Here is a 14,450-nt window from a genome sequence, read left to right as displayed (position 1 = left end):
GCTGAGTTCAGAGGAGCTCCTGAGCTCTGACAGGCTGGCAGCTCTGGGTAGATGGATCTTCCATCCTTGGGGTCCTTAATCTGGTGGGATGGCCCACTACTGGCCTGTCAGTGTTTGAGTGGCATAAGTTGTGCTGGACCCCCTCAAGAGGAAGAGATGTGGGGAGGGGGAAGGACATGGGGGGGTGGTTCTTGCTGACTGTTCTACTGGTGGCTGAGACCCCATTACCTCTGCAAGATTCTTCTCCATGGCTAGAATTCTCCCGGTTGTTCTTGCTCGCGGGATGTTCTGGTGCCACCAACAGAAATCCCATTTACAGCGTCAGGACCAGAAGGTCCCACCACCAGCCACTGGCCAGTGGTAGATTGCCTCCATGCATAGTGAAACTGCCACGGGGGTGCGCAGAGAATCCACTCCCCCCCGTAGAACTCTCTTCCTCTCCATAGGCGCTACCTGATCTGCTGAGTATTTTCAGCATTTTCCGTTTTCATCGCTGCGTGATTTTATTTACCTGAAACAGATGTGAAGTTGCATGATTTGAATTTCTTAAGAATACTCTGAACTAGATGTAACCATAAATGGAAAGGAAGGTGGGTGGGAATGTGCAGTGGATGGCTTATCTGGTATCATCGACTTTCAACTCCTCTACTAAGTTGGCAATTACCCACCAATTATTCTTGAACCAATCTTTTCAAGTGATAAACGTAACCAGGAATTAACAGTAAATCAGCCCCTGCCTCTGCATTCCAATACCCACTGAATTCCACACCCCCCTCCCCCCACCCCCCAACCCTGCTGCCCTGACCTGGCAGAACCAAAGCTGGTCTGACCAAGCAAAATTTGAAATTTTGTACGGCAAAATCATCTATCCCAAGTTGACACAATCCTCTTCAAAATACAGATCGTGCCTTGATGACATTTATGGGGCCTGACATGTTATTGTAACTTAGCAGGACAACAAAGGTGACCTCCCCAAGACAGCTGGGAGCCAGAAGGAGCCCAGTGAACTGGCATAGTGACACAGTGGTTAGCGCTGCTGCCTCACAGCACCAAGGACCCAAGTTTAATTGCGGCCTTGGGTGATTGTCTGTGTGGAGTTTGCTATTCTCTTCACATCTGCGTGGGTTTCCTTCGGGTGCTCCAGTTTCCTCCCACAGTCCAAAGATGTGCGGGTTAGGTTGATTGACCATGTTACATTGACCCTAGTGTCAGGGGATGAGTAGGATAAATACGTGGGTTTATGGAGATAGGGCCTGAGTGGGATTGTGGTCGGTACGGAGTCAATGGGCTGAATGACCGCCTCCTGTCCTGTAGGGATTCTGTTCTATGATTTGATGAAACTACCTATACTTTTGCCCAGTTTCGTTGTGGGCTGTGAGGAGAAGGAATACTTTTTTGGGCCCTAAGAGGAAACCTTGATTTCCCTTGGCCCAGGATTCACCTCCTCTCCCCTCACCTTGACATTCTGCTTAGGACTTTACCACTTGCCTAACTGTGGGGGATTCTCCCAATGGGTTCCCTGCAGTGTTTTCCGCCAGCAATATTTCTGATGTGGAGTTGCCGGCATTGGATTGGGGTAGGCATAATAAATAGCCTCACAACACCAGGTTAAAGACCAACAGGCTTATTTGGTAGCATGAGCTTTCAGAGCACTGCCCCTTCATCAGGAAAAACTGCACCAAACTTTCTGACATTCTGCAGGGTTCAGAGCTGTATATAAAGATAAGGTCACAACAGTTAAAATCTCTGCAGGCCTTAACTTGTGTGCTTCTTTTGCTCAAAGGACCAACTGGTCCTACACATTGATTTAATTGGTGCTTGGAAGTACTGTGGTCTTTTGTGAGTCATTTAATCACTCTGAAAAACATCAATGAATTAATTGGTTTTTTTACAACAATTTTCATGGCCTTTTTTTGACCATGATTTAACTGATTTATTGAATTACATTCTCAGATGGCTGTGGTAGTTGGATTTGAACTCATAATTGCATAAAATCAAAGAATCCCTACAATGCAGAAAGAGGCCATTTGACCCATTGGGTCTGTATTGACCACAATCCCACCCAGGCCCTATCATCATAACCTCGCACACTTACCCTGCTAATCCTCTGACCCTAGGGTCAATATAGCATGGCCAATCAACCTAACCCACTCATCTTTATGCTTTCTAGTTATGCCCTTTTAAGCCAGGAGACTGTAAAACTCTCCTTAGGTGCATTCAATTGGTTTAGTTTGCCAATATCAATGTCTAAAATTGAATCAATTATTTTCTAGTATTAGAAATTTTAAAGCAGCACAGCAGATTGTCAGAGCACTTTTATAATGTTAGCTTTATATGATCTTTAAAAAGTTCAATTTACACAGATGTAATTACATTGCAACTGATCCATGGCAAAAACTGTGCGAGAATGCTTGTTACGGTTAATTTAACTCATGATATCAAAAGTAAGAAGTAACATGTCCTACCAAAATGGGCTATAAGTGAAGTTAGTCACTAAACACAGTGTGTGCAAGTGGCAATCTGGCTAATCTGTCAGGCATTGACCATAATTCTCCGATGTTACCTGTGGTTGGGATTCTCCGGTTCTGTTGCAGTGAATGAAATTTTGGATAAATGCCAATTTTTTTTATTATAGCATTGCTAATATGTTGTCAGAATCAGTACACTACTGTTCCTGACCTAATAACGGAAAACAGACTGCGAGGATCTCCCCATTCTGAATCTTTTCTGTGGGCGGCACAGTGGTTAGCACTGCTGCCTCACAGCACCAGGAACCTGGGTTCGTTTCTCGGCTTGGGTTACTGTCTGTATGGAGTTTGCACATTCTCCCCTTATCTGCATGGGTTTCCTCTGTGTGCTCTGGTTTCCTCCCACAGTCTGAAAGATGGATAAGTGCATTGACCAGAACAGGCACTGAACTATGGCGACTAGGGGAATTTCACAGTAACTTCATTGCAATGTTAATGTAAACCTTATTTGTGACTAATAAAGAAACTTTAAACCCTTCTAGTGGACCTCCTTATTGAGTAGGAAATGGGAGGCCGGCTTTCTCTGGGTAATCCTACCCACCGTTCAGACTTCACAACAGGTAAAGCTGAACAACTTGAACTGATTCACTGCAAGCAAAGAAAACCCTGTGACAGATGTTGTTTCTTGAGGCAACAGCCTCTGGGAGAAACACATACTTCAGTCTGGAATCGCTGTGGGATGTGAGTATTGAATGGTTTCTGCTCCACTCACCACCAGACATGCTAACCTAGTACATTAATGATAGCTCAGCTTAATGCTGCTTTCTCGTTCCTCCTCATATCATTCTCTGCTGTTCAGATAGTTTCAGCTCAGCTACAGGATCATTCATGAAATTAATAAGCCTCAAAGAAGACAAGATATTAGAAGAGTTATTTATGCCCCGAGTTGATTGAGGTGCAAAACTGGGTCTGAGGAAAAACAATTGATGACATGTCAATCCATTCACTTAAAAAATAACTGCTTAAAAATCTGATTGGGATTGGGATTGAATGAGATTTGTCCCATTCCTGAATGTCTCGTGCAGTAGCTCCCGAACCAGGGCACATATCCTTCCAGCAGGTTGCTGCCCTGCCCACTTAGGGTGCAGATAGAAGTTGGACATATCAGAACTGATATTCTTTTAACTGGAACAATGCTGATTCCACGATGGGCAGTAATACCTTTTTGTGACTGATCCACCAAGCCAATGTTTCCTTTACCATTTATGTTATCGATTTTAAACTGAGTTCCTTCAGCAGTCTTGCCTTGCATATTTGAGCTCTCCATCAACTGCCACTGGTCTCACTCTCATCTTCCGTTCAGTTAATGATATATATGTATATAATGTATGTTGGGGTTGAGTTACATACTGCTCCTTTAAGAGTGCAGGTCTGGTGATCGCTGGGAGTTTAGCTTCTTCCAGTGTCAGACCCAGTTGTGCAGTCATGGAGCTGACTGTGGAACAGCTTCCCAGTGTTCAAGTTACCAAGCTCACCTCATGGTTCTTTAGGTACATTAACTCAATAGGTGCATACACAATAGTTAACACTATTATATTCAATCATTATTCACTGCAAATGCTTACCAATCTGGATCCACGTGCAGAATTTGCACCGCTCCTATGTGTCCATGCCTTAACCGTAACCTGGTCTTGCCAGCAATATTGCTGAAATGTAAGGAGGGCTGTTCAATTGGCCTTAAACACAAGTGTGCAGTGATGAATTCAATAAACAAAAGTAAAGAAAGAAGCTTAGGCCATCTGAGCTTAAAAATCTAATTTTTCTCTTCCGTAAGTAGCACAGAAGAATTTAAAGGGAGGGAGATGTACAGAGGCAGATGTAGTACAGTGAATGGAGGTGGAGAGGCAAATAAATAAACCTTCTTGGGCACAGAATAGACAGGCACAAAATGTTCTTACATTGGTTGGAAAGTGAAAGCAGAATTTTCCATTCTGAGAAATTAAGTGCAGTGGTGGGTGGAGTGGCACGGTGGCAAACTGAATAACTGCTGCCTCACATCACCAGGGATCTGGGTTCGGTTTCAGCCTTGGGGTGACTGTGTGGAGGCTGCACATTCCCCCTGTGTCTGCGTGGGTTTCCTCCAGGCACTCCAGTTTCCTCCCACTCTCCAAAGATGCCCCTTAGTGTCAGAGGGATTAGCAGGGGTACAAGGATAGGGCCTGGGGGGATTGTTGGCAGTGCAGGCCCAATGGGCCAAATAGCCTCTTTCTGCACTGTAGAGATCTTAAAAAGAGTTGGCATGATTCATGTTGGTGGTAGGATAGATGAACCCGTGCAATTTTCTGTTTTTCAGCTCATCAATTATACATCAGCAAGGACCTTACCAAATTAGGTGGTGTGCAGCGGGTAGAGGGGCAGGGAGGCAGGGAGGAGGAGGATTTATCTGCTCTGCTCTGTGGGTCAAAGTTCCTGGCACCTTTTTCACGTGGCACTCAGACAGGCATTCACTCACTGGAGCCCAGATGTGATGTTGCATTCACGGTCTCAATGGCACTGGAAAGAATCAAACCCACTGCTCAGTGATTCAGTGAGACCTCACTGGCGATTCCCCTCCAGGTCATCCAGAAAAGTGAGAGGTCATCTTTCAAAGAACAAAGAACAACCCAACACGGGAAACAGGCCCTTCGGCCCAACGAGCCCGCGCTGCCGCATCCTCCTACACCTACCCTGCCCTGCGTGTCTGCGAGTGGAACCCCTAACTTAGTCAGATTCAGGGGAGAATAGTGTCAATTTGGTAAACCAATCAGCCTAAGAGCACATCTTTGGGGTGTGGGAGGAAACCGGAGCGCCCGGAGGAAACCCACGCAACCACAGGGAGAATGCGCAAACTCCCACAGACACAGGCCCAAATCCATGTATCTGCACAGTTAGCAGTGCTAGTCACTGAGCTGTTGCGGCGCCCGTCTACCGGTCCAGGATCAAGCACACACACCGACACGAAGTACTAGGCCACTCCCGGAACCTCCAAGAGCAGCCCACGCACGACCCACCGTGTGCATGCCCCTCGTTTGACAACAAGGTGGACTGCCACCTGCGGAATAAAAAGACGAAAACGTTAACATGTAAGTCTGCATTTCCGGTGTCTCCCGAGGCTCTGACCCTATTTAATACCCTCTACTATAACCCTCCATCCTTGTTTCGCTCATGTGTCTATCTAAGTAAACCTTAAACGAGTCCAACGTTCCTGCCTCCACCACCCTACTCGGTAGCGCGTTCCATACCCCCACGACCTTCTGTGTGAAGAACCTTCCTCTCACATCCAAATTATACTTCTCCCCCATCACCCTTAGATCATGACCTCCCGTAATTGTACCCAGTCTAGGGAGCAGCCTCTCACTATTGACTCTATCTATTCCCTTCAGTATCTTATATACCTCTATCATGTCTCCCCTCAATCTCCGTCTTTCCAAGGAGAAAAGTCCCAGTTTCTCCAACCTTTCCTCGTAACTCAGTCCTTCCATGCCAGGCAACATCCTGGTAAACCTCCTCTGCACCCTCTCCAGAGTCTCCACGTCCTTCCGGTAGTAAGGTGACCAGAACTGGACGCAGTACTCCAAATGCGGTCTAACCAATGTTCTGTACAACTGAAGCATTAGACGGCAGCTCCTATACTCTATACCCCTTCCTATAAAGGCTAGCATTCCATAAGCTTTCCTCACAACCTTCTCCACTTGTGTCGCAACCTTCATAGACTTGTGAACCTGCACTCCCAGGTCCCTCTGTATTTCTATACTCCTAATTGGTCTACCTTTTATCACGTAGCTCCTCTCTGCATTATTCCTTCCAAAATGCATCACCTCACATTTGTCAGGATTAAATTCCATCTGCCACCTATCTGCCCAATGTACCAACCTATCTATATCCTGTTGTATCACCTGACAATCCAGTTCAGTACCCGCCAACCCTGCCAATCCCTTTCCTTGGGATGGGAGCAGGAGGTCCTCCCATGTGACCCTGGCAGTCATGGGAAACAAATAAAGATCACCCTGCAGTGCAGGAAAAGGATCTAATGCGCCCTGCCAGGGTAACTGAGACTTATTTATTTACATTTATTTATTTATTTGTCACAGTTAGGCTCACATTAACACTGAAATGAAGTTACTGTGAAAATTCCCTAGTCACCACACTCTAGCGCCTGTTCAGGTACACTGAGGGAAAATTTAGCATGGCCAATGCACTGAACCTCCACATCTTTTAGATTGTGGGAAGGAACTGGAGCAGCCGAACGAAATACACACAGATTCCGCATAAACAGTGATGCAAGCTGGAAATCGAACCTGGGTCTCTGGTGCGGAGAGGCAGTAGTGCTTGCTGTTAAATCCCACTCTTATAAGGGCATCAGCAATCTAAGGGTTAGATCCAAACATAACGAGCAGATGAGATATAAGCACTGACTATCTGTCTGCCCCTTTAACATCACCATCTCATGTAAGCTCCTTCACAAATGACCTTAAGCCTTAAGACCCATGATCTTAAGCCTTAACTGGCCAGAGCATTGCACATACCACTAGCATACATGCTTCTGATCTGCTTTTTCTATCCATAGCACTTGTAGTCAATCCACCTGCCTTTTTGCAGGACCAGATTTTCCACAAAAAAAGGGAGAGAGTGAAGACTGGAGGTGGGGAGGTTGGTGGGAAGGTAGGTGGGGATGGACTCAGCGTTGAGGACATTTTCAATCCACGAGGAACAGGTGACAGAGCTGGTTGGAGGGGATAGTGAACATTCTTGTGCTGAAGATGAAATTGGTCTCCCCAACAAGCCAGCACAGGTGCACTATGTATACATTGGACACATGTAGACAATGACTGGATGTGGCCTATAATGCTGGGGCCTGCCTAGGCAATCACTAATTATCTTGTTTCTCTATTCAGCTACTGGCAAGAAAAGGTGAAAGATGTCCTCCATCAAGCATTTCAGCCCCAGTCCCCAACCAAATCAGATAAAGATACAGAACCACCAGCTAATGAAGATCAAAGAACAAAGAAAATTCCAGCACAGGAACAGGCCCTTCGGCCCTCCAGGCCTACATCGACCATGCTGCCCCACTTAACTAAAACTCCCTACCCTTCCGGGAAACATATCCCTCTATTCCCATCCTATTCATGAACTTGTCAAGATGCCCCTTAAAAGTCACTACTGTATCCGCTTCCACTACCTCCCTTGGCAACGGGTTCCAGGCACCCACTACTCTCTGTAATCAATCTGCCTCGTACATCTCCTTTAAACCTTGCTCCTTGCACCTTAAACATATGTCCCCTAGTAATTGACTCTTCCACTCTGGGAAAAAGCTTCTGACTATCCACTCTGTCCATGCCTCTCATAGTCTTGTAGACTTCTATCAGGTCTCCCTCAACCTCGATCGCTCCGGTGAGAACAAACCAAGTTTCTCCAATCTCTCCTCATAGCTAATGCCCTCTATACCAGGGAACATCCTAGTAAATCTTTTCTGTACCCTCTGCTGATAGCACCCTCTTCAAAGCCTCCACATCCTTCTGGTAGTGTGGTGGCCAAAAGTGAACACTATATTCCAAGTGCGGCTTAATTAAGGTTCTATAAAACTGCAACATGACTTGCCAATTTTTATACTCAGTGCCCCGGCCGGTGAAGGTAAGTACGCCGTATGCCTTCTTGACTACCTTCTCCACCTGCATTGCCACTTTCAGTGACCTGTGTACCTTTACACCCAGATCCCTTTACCTATCAATAATTTTAGGAGTTCTGCCATTTACTGTACATTTCCTATCTGCATTAGACCTTCCAAAGTGCATTATCTCACATCGATCCATCGCTTTGTTCACCTGCACTCTCCTACAGCCTTGACCAATCCCTCCGTCCAGCCTGCCTCGATGTCACCTCCCCCCACTGCAGCCCTGACAGCTCCAGCAAGCTGACCCCTCCCACCGCCCCCCCCTCCTTATCCCAATGGCCAAGGCACATGAAACATGTACCTTGGTGGTACCTAGATCTAGAGTAGGTTCAGGCTCACAGTCTAGTGATTATCTCTCAGACATGGATCCACAGTAGGCAGGGATAGTGACAACTGCGTTCCCTGGCACATAGGAGAACAATGGAGACCAGGCTCCAGCCTATTTGGAATCAGATAATGAGCCTCTGGAATTAGCTCTGAGAGAAGTGTTGGCAATGCAGCAACAGACAGGGGAGGGAGCATCAGTCAAAGTTATCAGAGGCCATCACCAGACTGGAATGAAGGTTCCAGTCACCTTTACCTCTGACCCCATCAACTCCAGGTGGTCAGATTGAGGACAGTGCACTTGTCCCAGAACAGGAGCTTTTTTAGCAGGCTGGCACTAGAAGAGGACACCAAAGTCAGCTCAGATAACAGAGCATTTGGCTGTCTCCACCTCTGCTCTGGAGGCTGCATCTATGTGTGATGTTCGGGTATGAAAAATTAAAAGGATGATTCTCCCCAAAAAACTCTACATGTCGAATTTGCCTAAAAACTGGAGTAAATCACACTGTTTTTTTCCAACAGGAGTTTCAAAATGAATCTCCCACACTCTGTGCACTGCAGAGTGCCCTAGTGTGAATCAAGCTGAAATTCAGCGGGCAGGGTCTATCCCCGCTGGAGAGGTTGGCAGCACAGCACTGAGGGGGCTACTGTGCATGTGCTGATCAGTCAGCACTGACATTGGCGCATGCACAGTGGGCCCGCACTGCCAGCTTCCCGATCGTTGGCCAGCTTGATCGCTGGTCAGCCCCAGAGCCCCCGCATCGCTGAGCCCCTGACCCTGACACGGCCCGATTGCTGCCCCCTGAACATACCTGGGCCAGCCTTGACCAATCCCTCCCTCCAGCCTGTCATCTCAATGCCAGCTCTGATCACCGGCCTCCCTCCCTCTATCACGCAGCCCAATTGCAGAACGGCAGTGAGGCCCTCCCACCCCCACCGATCTCCCCCATCAGGCCCCACCCCTCATTACGCTCCATCCCCTTGCCACTGCCCGATGTCCGGTGGGCAATGTCAAGAGGCCCAGGCTGGCACTGACAAGGTGGTCAGTCACGGGCCAGCCTCAACACTGCACTATAGGGGGTCAATGATTCCCAGACCCACTAATGAGATTTAAAATACAGTGTTTACATAAATTATGCAGCCCAATGCCAATTTCCAGCATGGAGCTGATGGCACCAGAAATCTGGCTACCAGAGACTTATGGAGGCCATGGCACTCAGTGGGGAGCCTGCAAAAGGGCCTCCGCTTGAGTCTCCTGGCCCATTGTGCTATAAAAACAGCGCAGTGCCTGGAAGAAGCGCCCCCTAAGTTTTGAATGCACAATGGTGGCATTGGTATTATGGATGTTTTTATACACTTCATTATTGTGAATATGTTTTGTCACTCTCCATGTTCCAAGTCTCAGGTAATCAATAGCTAACCAACATGATAAAAGATCCCATGTTCATACCAGGCCCAAAATGTGCAATACACCCCAATCCCACCTGGATCATCAGTCGCATTAAATCTCATTCAAGCTTGTGATTCGCTTCTATTTTCATGTCTGCAACATTAACAAGGGCGCTTTGTACGTGATAAAGATGGTCGGGGAATACTCACGTGACCCTTGGATCTCAGGAAGATATTAAGAGAATTGCTCATCAAGATTAGTGATTATCTTGATGCTGTCACACTGAACAAAGAACAAAGAAAATTACAACACGGGAGCAGGCCCTTCGGCCCTCCAGGCCTGCAATGACCACGCTGCCCAACTTAACTAAAACCCCATACCCTTCCGGGAACCATATCCCTCTATTCCCATCCTATTCATGTATTTGTCAAGACGCCCCTAAAAGTCATTACCTTATCTGTTTCCACTAACTCCCCCAGCAATGAGTTCCAGGCACCCACTACTCTCTGTGTAAAAAATCTGCCTTGTACATCTCCTTTAAACCTTGCACCTCACACCTTAAACCTATGCTCCCTCGTAATTGACTCTTCTACCCTGGGAAAAAAGGGTGAAGTCAGAAGTTTATACATGTAATGGGTATCCGCTGTGATGAATGTTAGAATCCTTTCTCCCAGGTGAACTTTGCAGTGGTGTTTATTTTATGACAGAGAGTTTTTGGGAGAAGTAGTATTTATCATCGGGCATCATAGCCTTCCTTTACCCCTGCAGTGTGTTTATAGGCTAAACATTATTCCTTTCTTGCTTCCCACAGTCTCCATGCATGACGCTGAACGATGGAAGTTGATTCTATTCAGTGACATCAGAAATGCCTGAAAGAGGGGGAATAAATGTGCGATGTCAGAGGTAAGTGCTCGTCTTGATGAAGCTGGCAACCTACCTTTCAGGACCTTGCTTTGCTCCTGAACAGCTGCCAAGCAGTTTATTTACAGATACTTCTGCAAAGGCACAGTACTGAACTCGCTATGGAATTCATTGCATGACTATGCACTCATTAACTTAGGGTAGATAGAAAAGATTGACCTTTGTGAGATGAAGAAAATCGAGGACTGTAATGCTATGACAGTGATGCTTTGGCACATCTCCTGAGTCTTCAGTAAGATCTATGAAAGGAAGTAGTTGTCATTGACAGCTGTGTCAATACTGACTGGGTCAAGTTTCTCCCAAATGCCAAGGCGATGCAGGATGTAGACTTGGCAGGTTCCAATAAATGCAGATAATGACTGTTTATAAATAATGAAACAATAGCCTAGCAGAGCCACTCTATGTGAGGACAATACGAATATAACTCAGCTTTGGAAGCACGCTGCAGAGTAACAAATCATTGTGTCCTGATCTCCAAAGGCAAATTAGGACTTGGTAGCAAGATGAGGCCTCTATATTATTCATGCATGAGAGCTGGAGTTTGGAGAGATGGTGTATTTGGGTGTTGCTGCCTTTGGAAATGGTCAAGCAGTAACCATCGACAAATGCTTCTCCCGTTAGTATCACCTTGCTAAGCTGCCGTTATATTGGCATGACTTCATCATGTGCAATGGCTGTCATGCCCATTGAGTTGTTGATGTCATAGCTGAAAGGATGGCACTATGTGACTGGCGGAGTGCCAATCACATTCCATAGTGGCCACATGGCCTCTAAGCTAATATGTCTTCCAAAGATCGTTCCACTGTTAGGGCGAAAGGTGACATACTATTTCCATGATTATTGTGAGATTGATGATCTTTCCTGATATGGATGATGCTGCGAATGAAGAATTTGTTGCGCCCTCTACCTCAAAGCCTGAGAGACATTTGATTGTGAAAACTTGGTCTTCACCTTGTTCCTCTTGAAAGCTTTGCAGCTATGAGGTTATCATGGGCACATCTGCTGCATCATGCTCTTGCAGTGGCTTCCTCAAAGAACAAAGAACAATACAGCACAGGAACTGGCCCTTCGGCCCTCCAAGCCTGCGCTGCTCATGCACCCAACTAGACCATTTGTTTGTATCCCTCTATTCCCAGTCTGTTCATGTGGCTATCTAAATAAGTCTTAAATGATCCCAGCGTGTCCGCCTCAACCACCTTGCTTGGCAGTGCATTCCAGGCCCCCACCACCCTCTGTGTAAAATACGTCCCCCTGACATCTGTGTTGAACCTTGCCCCCCTCACCTTGAACTTGTGACCCCTTGTGTTCGTCACCTCCGACCTGGGAAAAAGCTTCCCACTGTTCACCCTATCTATGCCCTTCATAACTTTATACACCTCTATTAGGTCGTCCCTCATCTTCCATCTTTCCAGGGAGAACAACCTCAGTTTACCCAATCTCTCCTCATAGCTAAGACCTTCCATACCAGGCAACATCCAGGTAAACCTTTTCTGTACTCTCTCCAAAGCCTCCACATCCTTCTGGTAGTGTGGCGACCAGAACTGGACGCAGTATTCCAAATGTGGCCTAACCAACGTTCTATATAGCTGCAACATCATATGCCAACTTTTATACTTTATGCCCCGTCCAATAAAGGCAAGCATGCCTTCTTCACCACCCTCTCCACCTGTGCTGCCGCCTTTAAGAACCTGTGGACTTGCACACCCAGGTCCTCATGTGGCTCGTGTATCATCCTCTTCAGAGTGATCCCCTACCAAGTCTTCTTCTGAGGAGATGTCTAACTCCGCAATGTCTCCCTCTGAAACACATCCCCTTTCGCAGCAATAGGTTCTGCAGGGTCCAGAAAATAATGACGATGCATGACATCCTCTGTGGTGAATACTGTAGAGTCCCAGCTGACCTGCTCCACACCAGAAACACATCTTTAAGAAGCCAATAGACTATTAAAGACTTGATATCAGAGAATGCAGATTTATATCTCTCCTCAGATGCACTCTGTGGCTGACAAACGAGCGTCACTAGTGAAGTCCTCTTATCGCCAAGAAATTAAGTCTCTAAACACTGAACTTCTTTAAATATCTCTGACATCTGGGAGTGATTCAAAATTTATGATTCGTGAGGTCTCTGTGACCCTAATACAAACATGCTGGATCTGTTTTTTGTGATCACAAGGAGCCGGACCTTCAGAGAGTGATATCCTTTTTCTATTAATGAATCTCACAAGCTGCTACCTGGGAGCTCTCATGGTCATGTGAGCAGTCAATGGCACCCAGCATTTACACAAGTCTGACATTGCAGCATATTCCCACAGTTCTGACAGCCTGGTTTGTTCCATCCATGTGGAACTACATGTACTGGTCAGCTTTACTGAAAATGGCATTTGTCGCCTCTCTTGTGCATTTGTGTGTCACTGATAGTGAGATTCCACAAAGCCCCCAGTGTACCCCGGAAGGATCTGCTTGCAAATCGGTGCAGATGTTATCCTCAGAGCAACTGGTACTAGATACCCTCCAACTCCAAGTAGCGTGAATTCCTCAGGGAGAATGTGAAAACATAAGCTACCACATTCCTGGACAAGCAAGGGTGCCAGCAGCACTGTTTTTCACTCAACTCCATATATGAGCTCCAACTTCTGTAGACCTTGTGTCTTAGTGGATTTGGTCCACTCAGCAACATCTGAGACTTCCTGAGGCCCCATTGGCTCTTGTGCCTTGGGATGGTCTTCCCTGAGCTTCCTCATTCTAATCATATTTATCAACAAGACAACATTGCTTGAAGCTTGCATTTGTCACTCCTTCCTGTATCTGTGAACAGATATAATTGAGCAATAGTGGTTCCTCTTGAATGGTCGCCTTCATATAAAAGGTAGGAATCCCATCTCCAGCCCTTGACTCGCCTTCAGTCTGTACATGGCATATCAGAGCCACCATTACAGGATGAGATCATCCTGAAGAACAATAATAGGCTGAGATATTCTCTCAGACCTGACCGCATTCATAGTGAGAGTCTTAATAGGGCCAGCACACTGCAAATAGTGAGGCTCGTAGAGTCCATGATGTCTCTGCACAGCAGCCATGGCGCTCGATTGTTTGACTGTTCTCACTTGCCCCATAATGATCAGATACCACTTAAGACCATATACACTGCAGCACCTAAACTTAATGGATTCTTCTCTCAATGTGCAACATTAATAAAGGAGTCATGCTCGCTCATTGTGCATTAGACTCTGGAATCCAGCAGTCGGCTGAGCCATGCTCTCCATGGTTAGATTAAGAAATCTATAGGGTTCCCATCAATTGTCCAGAAAATGTTTGACTGAACCCTTCCCACACGGCCAGAAACCCCTCCCCGATGGATTTTTTTCTGGTGTTTTTCAAGCTGCTTTACTCATAGATTAATGCAAAAATGATACTGTTGACTTAGATGAATGCAAAAATGTTACTGTTGATTTTTGTGAATGAGTCCAGCTTCCCACTGCCTTTATCTCCCACCAAGGTCCTCCCATCCTCTCCCATGCACACTGATCCATAATTCCCACTTTTCCCATCACTATCCTGTCTTCCCTGTTACACTGGACCTTGTTGTTGTCCATGTGGATATTCCTGTTCTGTCCCCATATTTTGCCTCCACGCTATTT

This window comes from Carcharhinus amblyrhynchos, chromosome 5 (assembly GCF_965287045.1).
Source record: "Carcharhinus amblyrhynchos chromosome 5, sCarAmb.v2.hapA, whole genome shotgun sequence".
In the NCBI taxonomy this organism is placed as follows: Eukaryota; Metazoa; Chordata; class Chondrichthyes; order Carcharhiniformes; family Carcharhinidae; genus Carcharhinus; species Carcharhinus amblyrhynchos.
Note: the sequence above shows the minus strand (reverse complement) of the source record.